The sequence below is a fragment of the Phyllostomus discolor genome, chromosome 5 (assembly GCF_004126475.2).
Source record: "Phyllostomus discolor isolate MPI-MPIP mPhyDis1 chromosome 5, mPhyDis1.pri.v3, whole genome shotgun sequence".
NCBI classification, from domain to species: domain Eukaryota; kingdom Metazoa; phylum Chordata; class Mammalia; order Chiroptera; family Phyllostomidae; genus Phyllostomus; species Phyllostomus discolor.
In genome coordinates, this window is record NC_040907.2 from 43,852,311 (window position 1) to 43,873,907 (window position 21,597).

Consider the following 21,597-nt stretch of genomic DNA (forward strand, 5'->3'; position numbering starts at 1 on the left):
TGTATTTGAAACTGCACTTAGATTCCAGAGCCAACGGGATTTAATCACTACCCAACACTACCTGTCCAGGAGCAAATACAAGGAGCTGTGGGAACAAAAGATGAGGGAATCTAGTCCAGCCTGGTGTCAAAGAATGGCACACAAGTCCTGTCTGAGTTACATAATTCAGTCTCTATTCATGCTAATACTGAACTGAATACTCAGCTCTAACCTCCAGTGGCTCTCTCAAAAGTGAAACTGTGCATCAAACCAAACAACACAGTCAATTTTATATCAGCCTGTCATATTATTAGTCAGTTAGGCTTTGGGAAACTGACAAAGAAGCAGATGTTAGGAATATTATATGTGGTATAAATATCATAATGATATTCAGTTGTCAAAATCATATCCTGCCTTAGTTAAAAACAAGAGCATTTTATGTGGGAAATTTTTTACAAAGCCAAGTTTTAGCCAAGGGGAAGAGGAGAGAGTAAACATGAGAAGGCCAAGGAAAGGTACATGGAAGCAGAGGAAAAATGTTTAGTCTGTGTCTAATAGTCTGTACAGAACATGTGCAATCTGGGGAGATTCTGGGGAGAATTGCCAAGGCCAGGCACACTCTCTCTAGAGGTCTGAATGCTGAGTATTCAGAAAGCACCACTCTCTGTACTAGGTTGACCTCTGGCTTCCCTGGTAGAATGGCATAGGAAAGCAGCAGAAAGACCACTATCTGGTAAGTACTTACTCCAAGTTCTTTACATTTATCATTTAATCCTCAGAATATTTCAAGAGAAATATTTTTATGTCCTCCTTGCAACTGAGCAAATGAGTCTCAAAGATGTGCCCAAAATTGTGCTTGTAAGTTGCATAGTCAGAATTTGAATCTACATCTATCATTGAAGCCCTTTCAAAAATTATAAATTCAGATAAAATAAAATTCTAAGTCATTAAGAAAGTAGAGTTATAAAATCTGTTATTATATCATAACTTTTAGAAGACTAGGGGTAAAGGGAAGTCCTCCACAGTCAAGCCCTAACCTATCACTCTCATGTTCCCACCATACACACTCCTCTGGTCAAACTGTCCTGTCTGCTGCAGAATGTAAATCTGCTGAGTGTCTATGTGCACTGGGGTTGGGGAGTGAAGACATGTACTCTCAAATCTTAGTCTAAAATCCCTCTCATTGCTATATGTTAGTCTTCTTTAGCTCTGTTCTACTCCCTAAACTAGAAATGCAAATACAGTCATATCTCTTTCAGTATTATAATTAATTGCTATGGGGCCAGCTGCCAATATTAGAAGGAAAACAGTATCTCTACATTGACATACCTTTACTTATGAGACTTACAGATATTAAAACATAGTAAAGCTATAATAATTTAGACTGGTACACATATAAATAGGACAATGTCAAATTTTGAAATGTACCCAAATATATAGAGGAATTTGATAGTATATGATAAGTGGCATTTCAGTTTTGAGAAAATTTGATCAGTGAATAAATAGAATTAGTGTGATTTGGAGACAAAATTGGATCTCTACTTCATAGCTCACACACAAATGAATTCTGGAGGTATCAAAATCAAAATTTTTGTATAATTTAAAAGAAAACTATAAAAATACTAGAAGAAAATCTATTATTTATTTCACAGAATAACACAAAATCCTGAAACTTTAAGCAAGTCAGTAAGTTTGACCACATAAAAATAAAATATTTATGAATGGCTAAAAAACAGAAGACAAATGAAATACTTGGGGAAATGTATTTTCAACACATATCACAACAGAAGGATCATTTACTATATAAAGGGTATTCAGAGAACATTAAGAGAAAATACCAGTAATCCCATTCATAGTTAAATTGAATGTACATAGTTTACAGAAGAATACAAATGGGCTTTTAAAATAAGATATCATATTCAATTTCACTCATAATGAGAAAATATTCTGAGGTGACACATTTCTCTTAAAAACTGGCAAAGACTCATAGTTTGAAAACACACTTAGATGGTAAGGGAAACACTCTTGGATACTGTTGGTGGGACTGTACATTGCTACAACTGCTACAGAAGGACAAACTGGAAGTACCTCTCAGAATTACATAGGTCTATGCCCTTCAGCATGGGTAAATTGGCCATTAAGTAAATAGCTGTGTGACCTTGGGAAAACTTACCTAAACTTGCTGAGAGACTGATTGCTAATCAGTGAAAAACAGACAATAATAACTCTATTCCTGGGATTATTTTAAGGGCTATTTCAATGTGGCAAGGAAAAGCCTCAGCTCTGTGTGTGATCTCTTGACAGTGACACAAAACACCTCATAAAATTACATTATATTATCCTTGTCACCACCAAGGAGGAAGGTCAGCTGGAGCAGGGCAGTTGGAGGGCCCAGGGAGAAACTAAGCACCAGGTCAGGGCAAACCAGGAATTCAGGTACAGTGTCCAAAAGCTAAGCAGAAGAAATTAGGTATAATGGAGACTCAGGCTTGAAATAACAATATTTCATCCAGTTCAAGCTACAAACAGGCATGTATTGAGTTTGTTTGCAATAGGGAGGTGGTAGAACATAGTTATCAAGAGGATGAATTTTATAAAAAGACAAGAGTGGGTTTTAATCCTGACTCTGGAACATACTGACTACGTAACTTCTGAGGAAAAGGTGAAAGTAATAAGCCCAATGATATCATATTCACTGTGGTATCAGAAAAGGTGTCCTGAGAGGCAGAACGCCATGGAGGGAAGTATTCAATCCCTAGAGACAGACCTGGCTTGAATCCTTGCTTAGATATTTATTATGTGACCTTATGGAAGTTTCTTAAAATATCTGAGCCTGAGCTTTCTCAGCTATTAATTAGAGGTAATAATAATTTCTAATTGATATCAGGTAAGTAAAACACTATCACAATAACTGACACCTAGCATGTACTTCAAAAATGGTTGCCCTTTACCAGACACTATGCTATGTGTTGGGCATACAATGTGAACCAGAATACAGTCCATGCTATCCAACGTGACTTACAGCTATTTAAAGAAAAGTACTGTTTGTCCACCCCTTTCCATTCCCATCTTCTCTCCTCCACTTTCTTAGCTAGTACCCCCCATGACAAGATTTCCCCACACAACCCCCTCCTCTGCAGCCTTTGCTAGATGAGCTCTGTTTTAGCAACATTCCTTCAAAATATGGCACCCAGAATGAAAACTGTTTGGCCAGAATGTGATCAACTTGGAATATTATGGTATGAGAGTTTGGCTTTGGCCTTAACCTGTATTTCAGCTGATTCAGCCAACATCTCTGTTAATTTCTATATCCCTGTAATAGTCAGAGGAAACTACTATGGAGCTGCTGAACTCATTAGCAGAGTGCGTAACCTGAGCAAGTATTTAGTTGTTTTAAGCAAGCTTAAAACTAAAGAGGCAAAGATCCTGTATGAGCATCCAAAGGAGAATCATGGAGCGGGAAGAGGCCATGAAACCTCCTTATTCTTTAAGCACTTGGGATTGCCCTGACTTAGTACCATTGAGAAGACAGATGTTTCAGTATGGAGGGCAAGAAATGAACATGACTAACAGTAGAAATACTTACCCAGGAAGAAATAAGCTTTGAGTATGTTTTAAAGACAGACTCCCTAGTAAAACTGAAAATATTTGTATTATTAATGTCAAATGTCCCCTTTTACAGCTCATAAATCCTCCAAGAGTGACAGAGTGGAGTGAGAGCAGATTTATACCCTCCTCTTAGGGCAGTCTTCTACCAAGGCCTCCGGCTAACCCAAAGGGTCATCAAATCAGCAGCTTTAAGACAGTCAACAGGTAGTTACTCCAACTTCAGAATTTAAACAACCTTTTTCAAATTAAAAAAAAAGAAGTTCTAAAATTCAGATCACATTCTCTGAATGTTCCTGAGGACCACTTTCTGCTCTTTGATTTATGTGCCTAGGCCTGAGTGTCAATACCCTCAGAAATCACAGCTGGATTAAAGAGTTGAGCTTAGCATGAAAGTCACATTTTGTTTTATAAAAGCATCAAGGTTTGAATGGCTTGGCACCTCTTTAATCAAACCAGGGCTGCTCAGTCTGGGGCTTTGTGAGTGAGCTAATTAGTAATGTGCCAGAGACTTACCTGGTTAATCAAATGATTAATCACTTGGTAGACTTCATTCTCCTTGTTTCCTAGCTGTCTTTGGCTTTCTTATTTGGTTTTTTTGTATTTTGGTGGGGAGGGGAAGGAATTAGCATTTTAATAGCTGGCAGTCACCATTCAGGGTAAAAAAATGGCATTGTCCCATTTTAACCATTTTTTGTACAAATGAAAGTGAAACAGAGGAGATTCTTTTCTAGGACAATGAAAAGAATAATCCTCAACTATGGTTTCACCAAGAAATGTTAAGCCATTTCTGAGGAAATACAGTATTTAAGTGGAAGAGGGTTTCAGCGCTATGGAAAGTTTGAGTGTCCCTTTCCATATATAACCCTGGTTGGAGAAGAAGGTTTTGAACCTTTTTAGAAGGTTCACATGACTGCAAATCAGCAGACTGGATTTCCATTTTTCTTCCTATTATTTATTTTTTAATGTTTAAAGTAACTTTTAAAGTGACCAGAAAGGTGGCCATTTTGGCAAACTATAACATGGAGAACAAAAAATGCCTATTGCATAGTTTTATTGAGCAATTGATTAAGTTAGCTTCCAGTGGACCATCAAGACATCCAAGTTTTGGAACAAGGTATTTAAAATACATGCATCTTCTTGATGAAAATGTGCCAGCTCTGATCTTTTCCAGATTAGTGATATTATTCTTAAACTTTATATACCTAAACTGTTAAGCAGCTCAACGATCTTTTTTCATAGATAATAATATAATGGTCTGAATTCAATTCAATATCTTAAAATATTTGTCAATTATAAAAACATGTAAATAGCTAAGAACCATAATAAATTCATCAGTTACTGATAACTCCCTCATTATGTGTCTATCATCACCCATGACAAACTGTCCTCCCACTGTTTGTATCCATCAGCCCATCCTTCAGAGCCTGTAAATCTTCACCATGCACCACAGGACAGCATTTTCAATAACCCCAATGGAATTTTAAATGGATGCTAACATAGTAACAATTAAAATTTGTTTACAATATGCCATATACCTGAAATTAATACAAAATAATATTGAATGTAAACTGTAATTGAAAAAAAATTTAAGAAAAATTATTTATAATAATTCCTTTTGTTTGGACTCCCATATACATTTTCTCCCATCAGTATACATATAAAATTCCTATGTGTACTGCAAAGAAGGTAATAAGAGAAGTATTTTACTTTATTCAAGGCTAGTGTAGGTGAATCCTGAAGGCAGGTATGAATGATGTAAAGGGTCAATATGCCTCTATCCTCTAAGACTAGTGATTCTCAGTCCATCTAGAAATAGCAACAACATCTAGGTAAAATATTTCAAACAGCATAGTTTGTTGTCTCTTCAAAGACCCTGATCTTTTGCCATAATAAACCACTATTTCTAACAGGAGTCAATCATTTCAGAGGTGGTGTGTGAGTAGCATGTATGTGTGCGTGTGCATGTGTGTATGTGAGTCAAGGGACAGTGTAAGATTGATGAACTTTACTAGGTACACTAAAATGCAAGAAGAAATTTTAAGCAAAGGAGTATTATTACTCTAGGGCAAAACAGAGAAAACTTGGGAGAGGTGAGTATTTAATTGGGTGGATCAAATTTCATTCATTATTTCTTCATTAACTACTGTCCCAGAAGGGTCAGATCCCCTAGAAGCCTGTAATATAGGCAGAAATTAGTTCTTGAGACAAAAGCTTTGATTAACAAGAAGACTCATAAATGAAGAATTTCTAAGTTAAAGGTCTCTTGGATAACTTAAAGACAGTCCTCAAAAGAGAATTCAAGATAAAGACTAAGTGGTTTATTCTCCAGGCAGTTATGCACTCAAGTAGAAGTCCTAGGGGAGGAAATGCTGTCACTTCCTGGATCAGGCATATCCTATGGCCAGGAGCAGACCTAGAAATATTGTGAATTAGGTCAAGTTATTAGTTTCCCCTCCAATTTTACCCATATCCAATCAGTTATCTACTAGCCTCCAGAATGGTCTTTCTAAACACAGTCTGATCTCAGTATTCATAATAAATTTAAGCTGCCTTGGACTGGCTATGAGGTTGTCCAGGATCTTCCCTACTGCCCTCCTCCATTATTCCTTCAGCTTCACTATCTGCTTCTGGATCACATTTACCCTAATAAGAGAAATTTTTGTGGCAAGTTGGACGCCCCCCCCCCCCATTAAACCAACACTAACCACCTTCAAGACCTCCCCTACAAGTAATTTCTGAAATTCTACAGGCAGATCTCACTCCTGGACAAGTCCACACCTGCACACTGGGCATCATGGTGTTCGCTGCTCCCCTATGCCACTCAATCAAGCTGTACACCAAGGTGCATAGCTGTTTTACCTCTGCTCTGTTCTGTAATGTGTCACCTTCAATGCCTCGAAGATTTCAGTGTACCAAAGCTTCAATGTGATTTTATGGTCAAATGAAAGAGAATATTTCCTTTGCATAAATCTCCAAGAATGGGAGTAGGGGTACCAAATTGTGTATCGTTTACCCCGAAGTTTGCAGACATTTAAACAAAGTAATTATTTCTCTTTTTATATATGACAACAATGGGTTTCCTAATACCCAGGCCTCAAAAGACCATAAGACAAATTGGTAAACAAACCCAAAAGACAAGCACTGTACCATGTCAGAGCTACTGCTCCCTGGCTTCTGATGGTAAAGACTGTAACTGTACCAAGATCTTAACGAGGGATTCCTTCTCACCAGAGGATCTTTTTTTTCTTAGTACTATGCTAGCCCCTCCTAAAACCTGAGGTCATTCTACTGATATACCAGACATGCTTGAACTGCTCCAACGTATCTGTCTGGATCCCACAAGTGAAAACATCATGATTTCTTTCACAGGAGGATCCTCAATATCCCCTAAAATAGAGCTCCATCATTCCTGAATCTGCAGTTTTCCAGACATGCCCAGATCCGTGAACAAACATGGCCCATGCTCAAGCTGAAACACGAGTACACCTTAATTTATGGGTTGGGTGGAAGAAAAAGTATCTTGGGAAAAGACAGTATTTGGGCCACATATTGGAGGAAATGTAGAATTTATGCAAACACTACAGCAAATGATTCATAAAGAGAAAGCATGACAGAGAAAACAGAACCATTATAGAAGCAACATATCAAAATAATCCACTTAAATCAAATTTTGTTAAGATGTACGGAGAAGGACATACTAACATTCTTTAAAAATATAGTGACTCAAAGTAACTACTCAATAAATATTGTTGAATGAGTAAATGAATGGGTGAATTGTTTTATTTTCTTTAAGCAAATTAAATTTGACTCTGAGCTCCTACTTGCTAAGGTCAGGGAGGATTCAATTTCAGTCATTTTTGATGAGGACTTCCTTTCATTCCTCAGGTTTTAAAAACAACTTTGGAGGCTTATACAGTGTTCACAAAATGAAGGATTACTCCATGGTGTTCACTATCCTTATAGTTGTCCATTCTACACATGATGCTGCTGGGCAAACAGTCCTCCACCATCTGGCAGGTGATGGTGCTTCAGGTAGGCTCAGAAATATTCTCTCAGCAGTCATCTCAACACAGCTCTCCCTCAAAACCAACACCACTCCAAAAGCCTCTCACAACCATCTCCCCATATTTGGTGCTTTGTACACATAGGAAACAGATCTCTGTCACTCATGGAAACACCCAAAATTCTACTAATTCTGCCTCAGAAGGAAAAAAGGGAAATTTATCCTTTGACTCTGTACCAACCCTTTCTATTTCCTTGTACCACCACACTGGCCTCTCTCCATGAATTTATAAGCCAAAAGGAATCAGGGCGTTTTTCTGCAGGTGTTTTCCAATTTCTGTTCTTAACCCTGACACATAAAAACTATTGACAATCCCTTAGACAAGGAACTCAAACTCACAACAGAGAGATTTGGCTTTTTTTTTTTTGTATGTTAAGGAACGGGAAAATACCTCTTGATCTTTCCATTGTCACTAGTGGCCAGAACAAAACCCAAAATAATGCTGCAGTGGAATATGTTGCTCCCAACATTACACTAGTTCCTATGAGACTCTGGGTAATAGGCCCTAGTAAGAATTCTGAATCTGGAGTTGGAAGACTCCACCACCCTGTGCCCACTTCAGCTCATCATAGCTCCATTTTATTTCAGGTAAAGGTAGGTCCATTGACCTCTAAGACTATCATGGAGATCACATGAAAAAGGAATTTTATAAATGCTGAGGGCTAGACAGAGTGCATGGTAGTGTGGACCATGGCCAAAAGTCAGCAGAAACCTAGATTAGCGGCCCCTGCTCTTCTGTGACCAAAAAAAAGTCTTCAGAGTTGCAGTGACCCCTTGGGCCTCTGAACAGGTACTCACCTCCTCACAGGCTAGTTCTGCTGTTTCATAATCCTGGAAGGAGAACGGGCCCTAGTGGCAACCCACAGTAATACCAGGCAGAATGTGATCCCTGGGCCATTGCAAGGCAGGAAAGCAGGTCTATCACCTGCGCAACGTTTGCTGTGGGGCCCAAGGTCTGAAAGGCAGCTTTGTTCAGCTACCAGGTGAGCTGCAAGAGGAAGGTGCGTCTCCAGCCACTGCCACTAAGATCTGCACAAAGCAATCATTCAAAGGCATGCTCCTGGCTGGGCCTTCTGATGCTGCTTCTGACTTATTGGGTTGCCTATACAGAGATTATTTCCCTGCCAGGGCACCCCACTGCTGACCCCACTACTGCACAATGCCACTCGGAGGGCACGGGTAGAATATTACATTCCAGAGAGAAAAGGCAATGCTTAGGCTGAAAAGACCCAGCTACAGTGTAGGACACTCCTCTTTCACCACAGAGCTCCCTGTGTCCCTACAGACAATAGGCCTCTGTGCAGCCCCATCTCCTAATGCAGGGACAGCTTACATGTTTTCATCTTTGGAAACTTCAAACTGCTCAGTCCCCAGGAACGGCTGTAAAAGGAAGCATCTGTCTAGGAGGGAAGGAGAGAAGAAGAGGTGAGATTTATTCCTTCAAAATAATCTCCTGGCCAGGTTTATTTATTCCATGGTCAATGCCAGGTTTTGCTAGCTTATTCTTTCTTTCATTTAAACAGTCAGTACTTCAGTATCTATAGGTCATCAACTATGTGCTTGGCATCTTGGTAAGGTCTCTTACTAGAGATGCAGAGCCCTAAAGGGGAAAACTAAATAAGATTGCCCTGCCCTTAAGCAGATGGTGTCCAAGTGCCTGAATAAGCATTTTGTGAATTGGTTTTGTGTTGGACATCCTTTTTCCCACTCTATGCAGCACCTAGCTTTTATCTTCATTTTGTACAGACTCCTGAATCTCTTCTGATGTATCATGATGTGAGAATAAAGTCAAAATGTTGGGTTTCCCAGGCAATATCGTACTGATGGGAATGTAAAATAGTATAACCTCTGTGAAGGATAATTTGTCATACAACAAAACTGTATATGTATTTACCTTCAACCCAAAAATATCTCCAAGAGAAATTTACCTTGAATATATACCTCTAATATATGAAAATACATATAAACAAGGTTACTCAGTGTAGCATCATTTTTATTTGCAAGACATTGGAAACTACCTAAATGTCTAAGCATGGAGGAGATTGGTTGAATAAACCATAGTATTTCACAATGGAGTACTATGTTATACAAAAGAATGATGATCCTTATACAATAACATGGAGTGATTTCCAGGAGATATTTTTGTGACAAAAGCGCAATGCAAGATAACATATATAGTATGCCACCTTTTATAAAACATAAAAGGGGAAATAAGGAAAGATACAAATCTGCTTATCTTCACCAATAAGAGAGGACAAACTGGAAAAAAATTGGGTACTTACGGATGAGGAAACAGGGAGGTAAGGGAGTGACGCTCCTCTGGGTATAGCTTTTTATACAGTTTTGACATCTAGATTCTATAATATGCCTCAAAGGATGTTATTGGGTCAATTGACAGAGTTGGAATAGGAACAGTAGATTATATCAAAAAATTTTGTCAGTGTTTACTCAAGTTGACAAGCACCTTGTTGTTATGTAAGAGAATATTAATGTTCCTAGCAAATAGACACTACAATATTTAGTGAAAAGGCTCTAGGAGATGAAACTTGCATCAAATGGTTCAGAAAAATTGTGTGTGTGTGTGTGTGTGTGTGTGTATGTGTGTAGGGTAAAAAGAGAGGGACAATAAAGCAAAGGGAACAGAATGTTAACAATAGGAGAATCTGAGTAAAAGGCATATAGTTATCCTTTGTACTAATCTTATTCTTATAATTTTTTTGTTATGATTTAAATTATGTCCAACTTAAAAATATGTTTAAATGTTGAGTAGGATTTCCACTGATTACATTTTAGAAGAGAAATGTGAACCTGATTGCCTCAGGCCATCCTGCCACTTCAGTTATTATCAGAACCACTGAATGCAACAGTCTCTTGGTCTACTATGGGGTCTTCCTAAAGTTATTCTCAGAATTTGACAGGTAAAGTTTCATCCTGGGTGCACTTTTCACTGCACCAGGCAGAGCCCAAGGTAAAGGAAGTTAAAGATTGCCTTGATTGGGCTAAGAGGACTTAGATTAAGAATAGTTGCAACATCATGCACCAGGATTAGGCCAAGAACTTTACGCATGTCATCTCATTTAATCCTCCCAATACATGGAGACAGGAGCAGTAATGTTCTTGAGGAAGAAGCAAAGGAATAGGGGCCTTAACCTATGAAAAGTAACAGTGTCATGACTGGAATTCAGATGATCTAGTCTCAACTCCTGTGCCCTTTAACATTTATGATGCAACACCTACCCCAAAGGTAGAGAGACAAGACTGACCTAGCAAATGTTAACATTCTACAGGCATTGGTTCAGAGGCTACATCCTCTGTAAAAGCTTCCTTAAAACCTAGGGAGGCACTGATGCTGATTTTCCCAGTTTCCCATCTCACTTGGTACACACCACTGAAAGACATTACTGGCCCACAACAAAGTAAGCAAAAATAAAGACAAAGTAGTAAGTTTTTCACAAAAATGAATTACTTCAATTTAAATAGTTGGTCTTTATAACAAGATTGTGTGTCTTGGTGTTGGAGTGTCATTTTTTAACGAAATAAGGATGTCAGGAAATGGTTTTTATAGTGCCTTGACTTGGCAAAAAAAAAAAAAAAAAACTAAACTAAAAAAGCAGATTAACAAATCTGCATCAGTTGCCAAAATGTATTTTGAAATTATAGAGACTTATGAAATTCAAAATTCAATCACCTAATAGACTAGTCACCCTTTGTGGCATCTTCCACCAATAAGGGTGAATGGCTCTACATCCCATAGACTCAGAATCTTGAGTGTCACCTACTGGGTCCAGAAGAGAGATGCATGGTTTCATACCATGGTTCAGCTACTCACAAGTCAAGAGACTTTGAGCAAGTTGCTTAACATCTTTGAACCTCAGTTGTTTTTAATTTATAAAATAAGGATAAAAATAGTATCCTTAAATACAGTTTCATGGGCTTTGGGGCCCAAAGCCACACATAGGCTTGTGTGGCATATAATAAAAATGGCCACAAATCTTTGCACTTCTTCCATCAAGAGGTAGAATCTGCTTCCCCATCTTTTATATCTAGATTGGCCTTTCATTGCTTCAGCTAAAAGGATGTAGCCTGGGCTACAAGTGTCTATTCACATTTGATCTTGGTCTTGAAATACTCCCTGTCTGCCACATGAATAAACCCTGAATGACCTGAAAGTCGATAAGGCCCCATCATTCTCACTGTCCTAGTCGACAGCCAGCCAATAGCTAGAAAGGCTTTTGAAAGAGGCCATTCAGAACTAACCAGTTCTTAATTTGACCACTGATATAAGAGTAAGCCCAGCCAATATCAGCCAAGCCTGACCCAGATCATCAAGGACAGGTAAGTGAACCTTAGACTTATGAGGAATACTAAACAGTAGTTATTTGAAACCACTACATTTCAGGGTGGTTTGTTATTCAGCAAAAGCTAACTGATACAGTTTCATTTCCAGTATTAATATTTTCAAAGTGACCTCAAGCAATAATCTTATCTGAAAAATAGATTGAACAATTTCTATTTCTTTAGTTTATTTCAAGAACTACATACTATAATTCAAATATCTGTCACATAGTGCTGGTTCATATTAAATACTTAATTAGGGACAATTACAAATATTCAGTTTAGAAGTGATGTAACAGTAATAAAAGTAGCAATATATTTCCTCCCCAACCCACCCTCTACATGGGATTCTAGTCCTGAGAAACTGCAAACAGAGGTTATTTGTTTGAAGTATCTATTCATCCTGTGACCAGTAAGATGTCTTATGCAGTTTGCTAGGGTTTAATTGATTTTGTATTCCTGACTCATAGTCTTAACTTTTTAGTTATACAAGGTAGGTGCTAGAGTATCCCAAAATACAGAATTTTTACCCATTTTTTCAGAGAGTTGACAGCATAACTTTCCCCAGAATCAAAGAACCTTATATGGTAAGGAGGTTGGGAATGGGGACTGCTAACTTATTTTGCAGAGTTCCTGGGCACCAGGCATTCTCTCAAAGGCTTTACATAAGGTATTCACAACAATCTTGGGTCAAGCATTTTTGCCCCATATACTGATTAGGAAATTGAGTCCAAGGTTGTTGAGTGACTCTTCCATGACCATATAGTCAATAAGGGACACAGCCAGTGTTGTATCAAGTCAGATGCATCAAGACCTGTTGATCTTTCCCTGGAGACATGCTTTCTTCTTTGAGATCACCTGAGAAATCTCTTACAGTGTCCCCCTTTTTGCCCCAGCATCTACTGCCTTTCTAGTCAGTCAGGCTTACGGCACACCTGTCATCTCCCACCTGAACAAATACAGTAGCCTTTTGTCTCACTGCCTCTAGGCTCACCCTCTAACTATGGTTCCACTCCCCACCACAGTGACCTCTATGACATATAAATCTGATTATACAAAATTCCTGCTCCTCAAAATTATTCTGTCTCTCTATCAGCTGCAAGATAAAATCTAAAGTCTTCTATGTGGCATGAACAGCTATCTACCTCATCAGCCATGAGTTCCAACTCTCCTCCTTCCAGTCCATACTAAGCTACTTCTAGTTCCCACTGCCACTATGCTTTTCCTCATTGCCACTCTTTTGTGCATTTGTCACTCTCTGCTGTACTCTCCCCAAGGGCTTGAATTGCTTACAGACTCTGACTTGATCATCAAGTCTTCCTTCAAATATCAAATCCTTTGTGAAATCTTTACAGGAGCTTTTAAACCAGGGGTGTCCAGCCTACAGCCCATGGGCTTCATGCATCCCAGGACAACTATGAATGTGGTCCAACACAAAATCGTAAATTTACTTAAAATATTATGAGATTGTTTTGTGATTACATGTCACAATGTATTTAATGTGTAGCCCAAGACAACTCTTCTTCCATTGTGGCCAAGAAATGCCAAAATGTTGGACACCCCTGCTAGATCATCTTCTCCCACCATCCCTCCATTCACCAGGTTAAAACAATACTCATATTATAATTGTTACCCTATCTCCCCCAGTAGCATTGCAAACCAGGCATCTCTCCAAATTAGTAGATTTTGTATTTGTACCATGCTCATAAAAAGGATTATTATAATGGTCTCTGCCTTTTAGTTTAGTGGGCAAGAGTCTAAGACAGAAACCAAATTAGATGTCATTAATCAGTTATCAGACTTTGAACCAGGTAGCATCTCAGGGCTGTAGGGTAACAGGTGTCTTATTGATATGCACCTCATTTTTAGATACAATAAAGGACTGTTCAAAGCAAGCAGCTGTATCCGGAACTAAAGAATCATTGAGCTAAGAAAAAAAAAGGGAGAGAGATAACAAGGAAAACCTTAATGAAATAAATAGAAAAACCTGCAGAAGGGCTTAGAAAACTATTTACTTCAATTTTCAGAAGTGCCAAGACAGAATGTATATTCCTTGTAAGAAAAGGAAATTTTGTGAGAAACAAGATCTTCTTAAGCAGGTGCTAGAAAAATTAAATCTCATAGAGGATGCACCAATGCCAGAATTATGATCCACTTGGTGAAAAAGGAAAAGGCATTTGGCTGGACCAAGAGCAGAAAGGGATTGGAAAGAGACAACATGATACCAGGTAGGTAGAGAGATCCTCCAGGTTCAGGCTGTGCTGGCTGTGAGCAAATTCATACTCTAGACCTCAGACAGGATTGAAAGGAGCACCTAGATGCTGGTGATTGGGCCATTCTTAAGCCATTTTGCAAAGAAATAGCATCATTTTTTGTCTGGATGACAAAATCATTAGGACAATTTAACTATCTGCCTTTCAAGCATAAAGATGATAAGCTTCTCAAGAACATTAAAAACTCAAAAACAACACCTATGAGCCTTTGGTGAAAAGGTACCTGGTAATAAAAGTTAGCCAACCAACAATGTTTCTAATAAAAGGGTTCTTCAATGATAAAACTATGAAGAGAGAGAGAAAGAGGAAAAGAAACAAAATGAAATGAAAAAAAAAAGAAGAGAAGAGAAGAGGAGAGGAGAGGAGAGGAGAGGAGAGGAGAGGAGAGGAGAGGAGAGGAGAGGAGAGGAGAGGAGAGGAGAGAAGAGAAGAGAAGAGAAGGGAAGAGAAGGCTGGTAGTAAGCACTAAATAGCACTAAATGAATTTCAATGTTGAATTAGGATTAAACAATAGTGGGAATATAGTTACAGATTAAAACATTAATATCATAAATTCCAACAATGTATAATAATTTCACTAAGAAAAAAATGAAAAGTGTGAGGAAGGGAGGTAGAAACATAGATGACCTAATAGTCCCATATTTCAAAAAAAGTGACTAATAGGTACTATTTAATTTAAAGCATGTAATTTAAAAGCAATTTTTCCTCATCCCCTGAATCAATTTCAAAACATTTTTCTTAATTTTGAGGTATCTTTTAAGAATAAATATATCTTCTTGTAAAGAAACGAGCTGAAGTTTTGCAATTTCTTCTGTATTTTCTTCCATTAGATCCAAGAAAAAATAAACATACTTTGTATTAAAAATTGTATGCATACAATGATCCCACTTTTATAAAATTATATCTACTTAGCTTTATCTCATAGTTGCAAAAAGAAGTGTACAAAATAATGCTCTCTAAAACTTACATATTAATATAGGGGTAGAAGGATTTGGAGTAAGAGTTTACTTTCTTTTATGAACTTTTCAATTCTGTTTGATCTTTGTTCTTAAACAATATCTCTAAAAATAATAGATTATTCTTCAAAACAAGAAACAAAGACATAAAATTGATTTTGGCTATCATGCCCACTCTGCTGGTTGGTTGTAGTTTTCTGAAGCACCATGTTAAGAAGAATTTTGAACTGCACTGGGGCTCAGCAGAAAACAGTACTTTGAATGATCAGTAAATCTGCATGGTGCCTTCAAAGGAGTAATGCTATGCAAGCTATACAGTCAAAATCGCAATAGTCTAATAAAAATGATAGCACTGTTTTGTGTATAACAATTAGAGAAGTCAAATAAGGACAGGCGCTTACATTGTTCACTCAATAACAGTTGACTAAGCAAAGACACAGGCTAGATAGTTTATATGCATCTAGAAAGCACAATTTGTAGAGAAACATAAAAAGAGGCAAGTGATAACTGTATTATATTAGTCTTTTTAGTTCATGTATATTTGAAATTTCCAATAATATAAAATATTTAAAAAACAGAAAGTTGGAAAATTCATGTAGAAGCCTCCATCATTCTAAGAATAAGTAGTATTAATCCATAGATACATTAAACTACATGAAAAAGCCCATTCATCTCATTGAGAGATGTTTTTCAATGATATTCTAATTTTATGTTTGATAAAAATTTATCAGCATTCATCATATATATATACAGATTATTTTGATCAAATGGGAACTAACAATACAGTGATGACTTAATCCAGAAGAAAAATATTAAAACAAGATCAGGGTAGTAACAAGATTTTTTTTTAATTATATTTCAGAGGGAAAAAAAACAAATAGGAAAAAGTACATTGAAATGATTTCATAATAAATGGTGATATAACACTGCTGTCTTCTAGGAAGGGAAACACACTGCCAAAGAAAGAAATACTGTCACTCAGGTGAAAGGGAAACCAGGAGAAGGTGGGTGGGCCCTTGGAAGACTAGCAGAAGAAAGTTTGGAAAAGGAAATGCTGAGTTCTGTGGTAAAAACTGGGGTGAAAGCCATGCTATTGGGAGGTCGATGGGTGTTTCAGTGGAGCAGTAAGCAAAATTTTTAGTCTCCAGGAATCTTGGGTTGACTTGCAAGGAGCTATGATTAGGTCAGACATTTTGTATGCACAGCCTGCAGAGTGAGGGACTCCACGACAGGGGTAAATGTAGCATAGAGGGGATCTCTAAACTCCACAGCCAGACAATCAAATGTACAAAGCAGATGCCAGGGAGATTTCTGGTGGGGAAAGCTGGGGCCAGAGAGGAGAGCTAGTTATGTGGACAATACTAGCTGCAAGTCCACTTCTGTGAATTTGCCTGGACAGAATTTCCTGGGATCCAGGATGAAAGGAGGCTTCAGGGCTGCCTAGCAACACTATGTTTATGCTACCATCCTGAGGTCATTGAGGGAATAAGAGAAAAAAGTCCTCTTTCTGGAGAGAGGGTGCCAGAAAGCTAGAGCAGCACCCGTGATGGGGAGCCCCAGCTTGGGAGAAGGACTGCTGTGGCTGAGTCTGCCCTTGTGACACTCACATTCCTCAGGCTTGTGTGCTGACCTGGGAACTGGGCCTGGTGGGTCCCAGATTTCCCCAGCTTCCCCCGATAATCACAGCTTTCCTCAGCTCCTCCATTGTTTTCACAGCTGTTCGGCTGCTTCTGCTCAGTCCGGGGACAGACAGGCTGACTCCAAATCACGGAGCAGGGAATAATACTCAGGCCAAAGAGAGGATGCACAAAGCAGGATTTTTATTGGTGGAGGGAGCTGAGGGGGTGTCAGGGAGATGAGAGAGAAACAAAACTCTTAGCCCCTTTATTGGCTGAGCAAATATGTTTATTTCCAACAGAACAGACAGTACTCAGAATTAAAATTGTTCTGTAGCTACAAAATTTGTGAAAGATTGGTGTTTTCCAATATGAGATCATATTTGCCCATAAAAATAACATTAGAAATGGTAGCCATTTGCCCAGGCCAAACCACAAAAGCCTGTTTAATTCTCAATGTTTTCAGTTATATTCACCATCCTGAAAAATGAGTAGCTAGATGAGAGAAGGAGGAAACTTAACAGTCCAAAAGAAAAGCACAGCTAACATTTACAAATTGCTCATTATGGACTCAGAATTATATATATATATATATAATAACAACATCCTTACATTTATATATAATAAATGTATATATAAATAATAAATATGTATGTATGTAATAATAAATTTATATATAAATTATATATATATAAACAACATCCACATTGTAAATCTGGGAAGCTAATAATCTCATTTTACATGAGGAAACTGAGGCTTGAAGCAGTTAGTAATTTGCCCAAAGCTATAAAATTATTAAGAGATAAGGCCATTATTGTAAAAGAGCAACCTGATCAACAAATCAATATTCTCAATCACTATAGTGCACTGTTCCCTTTAATATCTCTGCATTAGTTTCCCATGACTGCAGTAACAAATCACCACACAATTTAATGGCTTAAAACAACACAAATTACAGTCTGGAGGTCAGAAGACTGAAAGAAGTTTCACTGAGCTAAAATTGAGTTGTGACAGGTCTCTGCTCCTTCTGGAAGCTCTAGGGGAGAATCCACTTTCTTGACTTTTCCGTATTCTAAAAGCTGCTGAAATTCCTTGGCTTGTGGCCCCTCCTTCCATCTTCAAAGCCAGCAGGAGAGCATTTCTTTCTCCCCTGGCTTCTATCCTTACATCTTTTTCTCTCATAAGGATCCTTTGACTACATTTGAGCCCCACCAAGATAATCCAGGATAATCTACCCATTTCAAGCTCCTTAACTTGACCACATCTGCAAAGTCCCTTTTGCCATGTAAGGTAACACATTCACAGGTTCCAGGAATTAAGATGTAAACATCTTTGGGATTCATTACTTAGACTACCACAACCCCTAATAATATATGCACATTTTAACCAATGCATGCATTCACCATGCTGTATTCCGTGAATCTACATTCTCCTTCCAACTACACAAGTGTTTTTGAGGACAGGGGCTTTTTCTGCTCATCTTTAAATTCTGAGTTCTTCAAAAAATAAAAACAAAGTGGGCTTTCATAAATGTTTATTGTATTGAAAAATAAATGATGAATCAAGACAATGAATGGATTTAAATGTGACAATAATCTGAGTCAACATATTTGAGTGACATATATATCATTTATAACAGAAATAAAAAGAAGAGAATTGAACATATGCTGGGCTTTAGTAAGCAAAATAAAGTGTACTAAATGCTCTATCCTCATGCTGTTTTAGGCCCCCTTCTTTTGCTCATTCTGTTCTTCTGCCTGGGAAGGGGAATCCTTCCTACCTTTCTTTGCCTGATTATTTCCTACTCATCCTTTCAAATTAGGCCAGGGGTCCCTTCTCCTAATAATCTTTCTCTGACACACACATATACACACACTGATGTGCTGGAGGTGTCTGCAACTAGCTCACTAGAGCTGAGTATGCACATTGCTTCTCAACTTCTCATTTTGTAACATCTTGTTGTTAACCATGGTAGAAGTATTTACACCACAGAAATCAGAGCTTTTCTTTCCAGAGAGTAATTATTCAATATTTACACCACTGCACAGATACACCCTCTATAGGCTTAGTCCTCACTTGCTGATTGTGTACCTACAGCACTCCCTCTTACTTCTCCCACACTATCTTCCCATCTTTCATAAGCTCTTGTCTATATGCTGATTGCTTTTTCAAGTGCCACTACCACCACCACACAATAGAGGAGAGGTGAAATTGGGGAATGGTTTGTTGATACCTTAAAGTTACCAAATAACCATTTGACAATATCATGATCCTTCCAATAATTCATCCTGGTTCAACAATTTCTGCACTGATCCTTCAATTCATTTCAGGAAAATGTTGAGTCCCATGCAAGAGTTATTATCTTCTATCTATCCCTGCGTCTTCCACTCAGCAGCTGCAGAAGGCCACTGAGAAAGGAGTGTGACCCATTCATCCCTGACTACTCATTTATCCTCATGTTTTTGTGTTTTGTCCTTCTCCTCCATGTCTCATGGGCTGGCTAACATGGGAGTTGGTGTAGGTGGAGGAGCAGTCTGTTCCCCAGGAGAATGTGAGGAACACACTTACACGTTCCAGTGGCCTTTCTCGTTTCTCTTTCATTGTCTTTCTACTTGAGGTTTGAGATACATGTGTATTAATTGCTTCAGCCATCAGTGACCTGGTCCTATGCAGGGGCCCTCAAGATATGCAGGGACATCTTCAGTCTGATTCCAGCCTATATCATTGATATCTGTAGTAGCCTGATAAAGTTGCAAACCACCAATCTCCTGATCTTCATTATCCCAAACTCAAGGCCTGAAGAAGCATGCATGATTTTCCACTGTTCCTTGAGAAACCACAATAATAGGTGGGATGATCTTTGCCCCTTTCCAACATTCTGCATCACTTCTGACTCCAAACTCCAGAATCCTGAAGGTACCTTAAATCCAGCAAACTTCTACTTGGAGAATGAGCTATCAGTTTTCCCTTCTTGAAAAACTCCAAGAATTCAATTACAGTGGGAAATGGATGCTAACTTCCTTTAAACTCTTTCCCCAAAGTAACTTCTCCATTCACACACATGCCACTTTTATTTGATTAAACAAGTTGGTGGTGAGTGTTGTCAATAATTTGTTTTAAAATTCCATGCTGTGTGAAAATCTCTATGCTTCCTCCACATTATTTTACTTCCCTGCTTTAAATTTCTATGTGTACCAAGCATTATGATAAGAATTTTAGAGAAAATATGTTGCTACAATAAGTAGGCATATTACAGATGAGAACATTGAGTTTCACAAAGGTTAAATATTTTCTCAGTATCACACAGCTAATAAGCTCCAAATTAAATTCAAAGACAAGTTAATTTAACTCAAAAACCTGAGTTCTTTAACACTATTCTTACCCCCATCTCAAATCCACCCCCAGCTGTGGACTCATCTCTGCCTCTCTGTAAGTATCTCTAATTTGGGTTATATTATTAAGTATCTTTTTAAAATATATGTTGCTTCCTGGAAGGCAAGCTTATTAGCCCTTTTTATTATAAGAGAGTTTTTATTGCTCATCACTGCCAAGAAGCAGATAAGGGGTCACCAAAATGGCAAACAAGTAGAAGTTTAAAATTTTATGGCATTTTACCAAGTCCCTGCAGGGCTTACCCTGGACTAGTTAAGGTAAGAAAACTGTCTCATGGAGATCCTCACAGCCCTGCCTCCAGGAATGGTCTCAGCTGCCAAGTTGCCAGTAATTTAATGACTCACACAGACCTCACAGAAGTTTCTGGGTCCCCATGGAACAAAGAGGGATATTTTTGTAAAATCTTCTGCTGCTTAAATCAGCAAGGGGCACTGGAGTTTGCTGGATTTGCAACTGGGATCCCTTTTCCCCAGCTTCCAACTTCCCTTCCTCTGTGATGTCACTGGCCCTTACTAAAGTTCACATCATTATTCAAGTCCTTTGCCCACCTCTAACGATCTGGACTGAGCTATGGGACATTTCCAGAATCTTCCTCCCCACTCCATCAGACCTAAATATACATTTATGCATTTTTTTTGACTGAGTCTCCTCTTGATCCTGAGAGGCCTTTGGAGGCAGAGTTCAACCTCCTCAGTGACTGGAAGTGCAGACAATCCTACATCATCATCCCAGGTGAAGAGCAATCCCCCCAAAATAAAACAAGCAAGAGTGTGTGACCTCTGTCTCCTCTCCCATGGGTAGGAAAGTCCAACCACAAAGGTTCTGAGTGAAATTCCCCAAAAAGAAATTTTAAAAAGCAAAATTATCATTTTAATCAATTTTCTGTTTTGACCGAATCATCTGCTCCTAACCACCAGTACTAAAACTATTTAATTCATTCAGGACGGTGAGCTCAGTGCCATAGACCTGTATATGTGTGTGTTTGTGTGTGTATTTCTAAATAAGTAGTAAAAACTACAAGTCAGGATGAACAAATGTTGCATTAAGTACCTACAATCAGGAGTGGCCAACATTTTGGCATCTCTGGGTCTCTGGGCCACACTGGAAGAAGAAGAGTTGTCTTGGGCCACACATTAAATATATTATGATGTGTAATCACAAAAAAAATCTCATAATGTTTTACATAAGTTTACAACTTTGTGTTGGGTCACTTTCACAGCCATCTTGGGATGTACGCAGCCCATGGGCCACAGGTTGGACACCCCTGAATGAATGCAACATTTTGTCAGCTACTAGACTATGACTCAATGCACATGGTTATTAATCCTTATAGGATATGGGGGATGTGGCTGCATTTTAATGTTTGAAATGAT

At 38.3% G+C, this 21,597-nt stretch overlaps 1 long non-coding RNA gene across 1 annotated transcript in view; it reads right to left on the reverse strand.

Annotated features, from left to right (window-relative positions):
* LOC118500962 overlaps nucleotides 1-21,597 on the reverse strand; it is a 91,105-nt gene that overhangs the window by 39,114 nt on the left and 30,394 nt on the right. The window contains exon 3 of the long non-coding RNA XR_004903531.1: nucleotides 2,310-2,431. This is a non-coding gene — a long non-coding RNA (uncharacterized LOC118500962). The remainder of the gene's footprint in view (nucleotides 1-2,309; nucleotides 2,432-21,597) is intronic.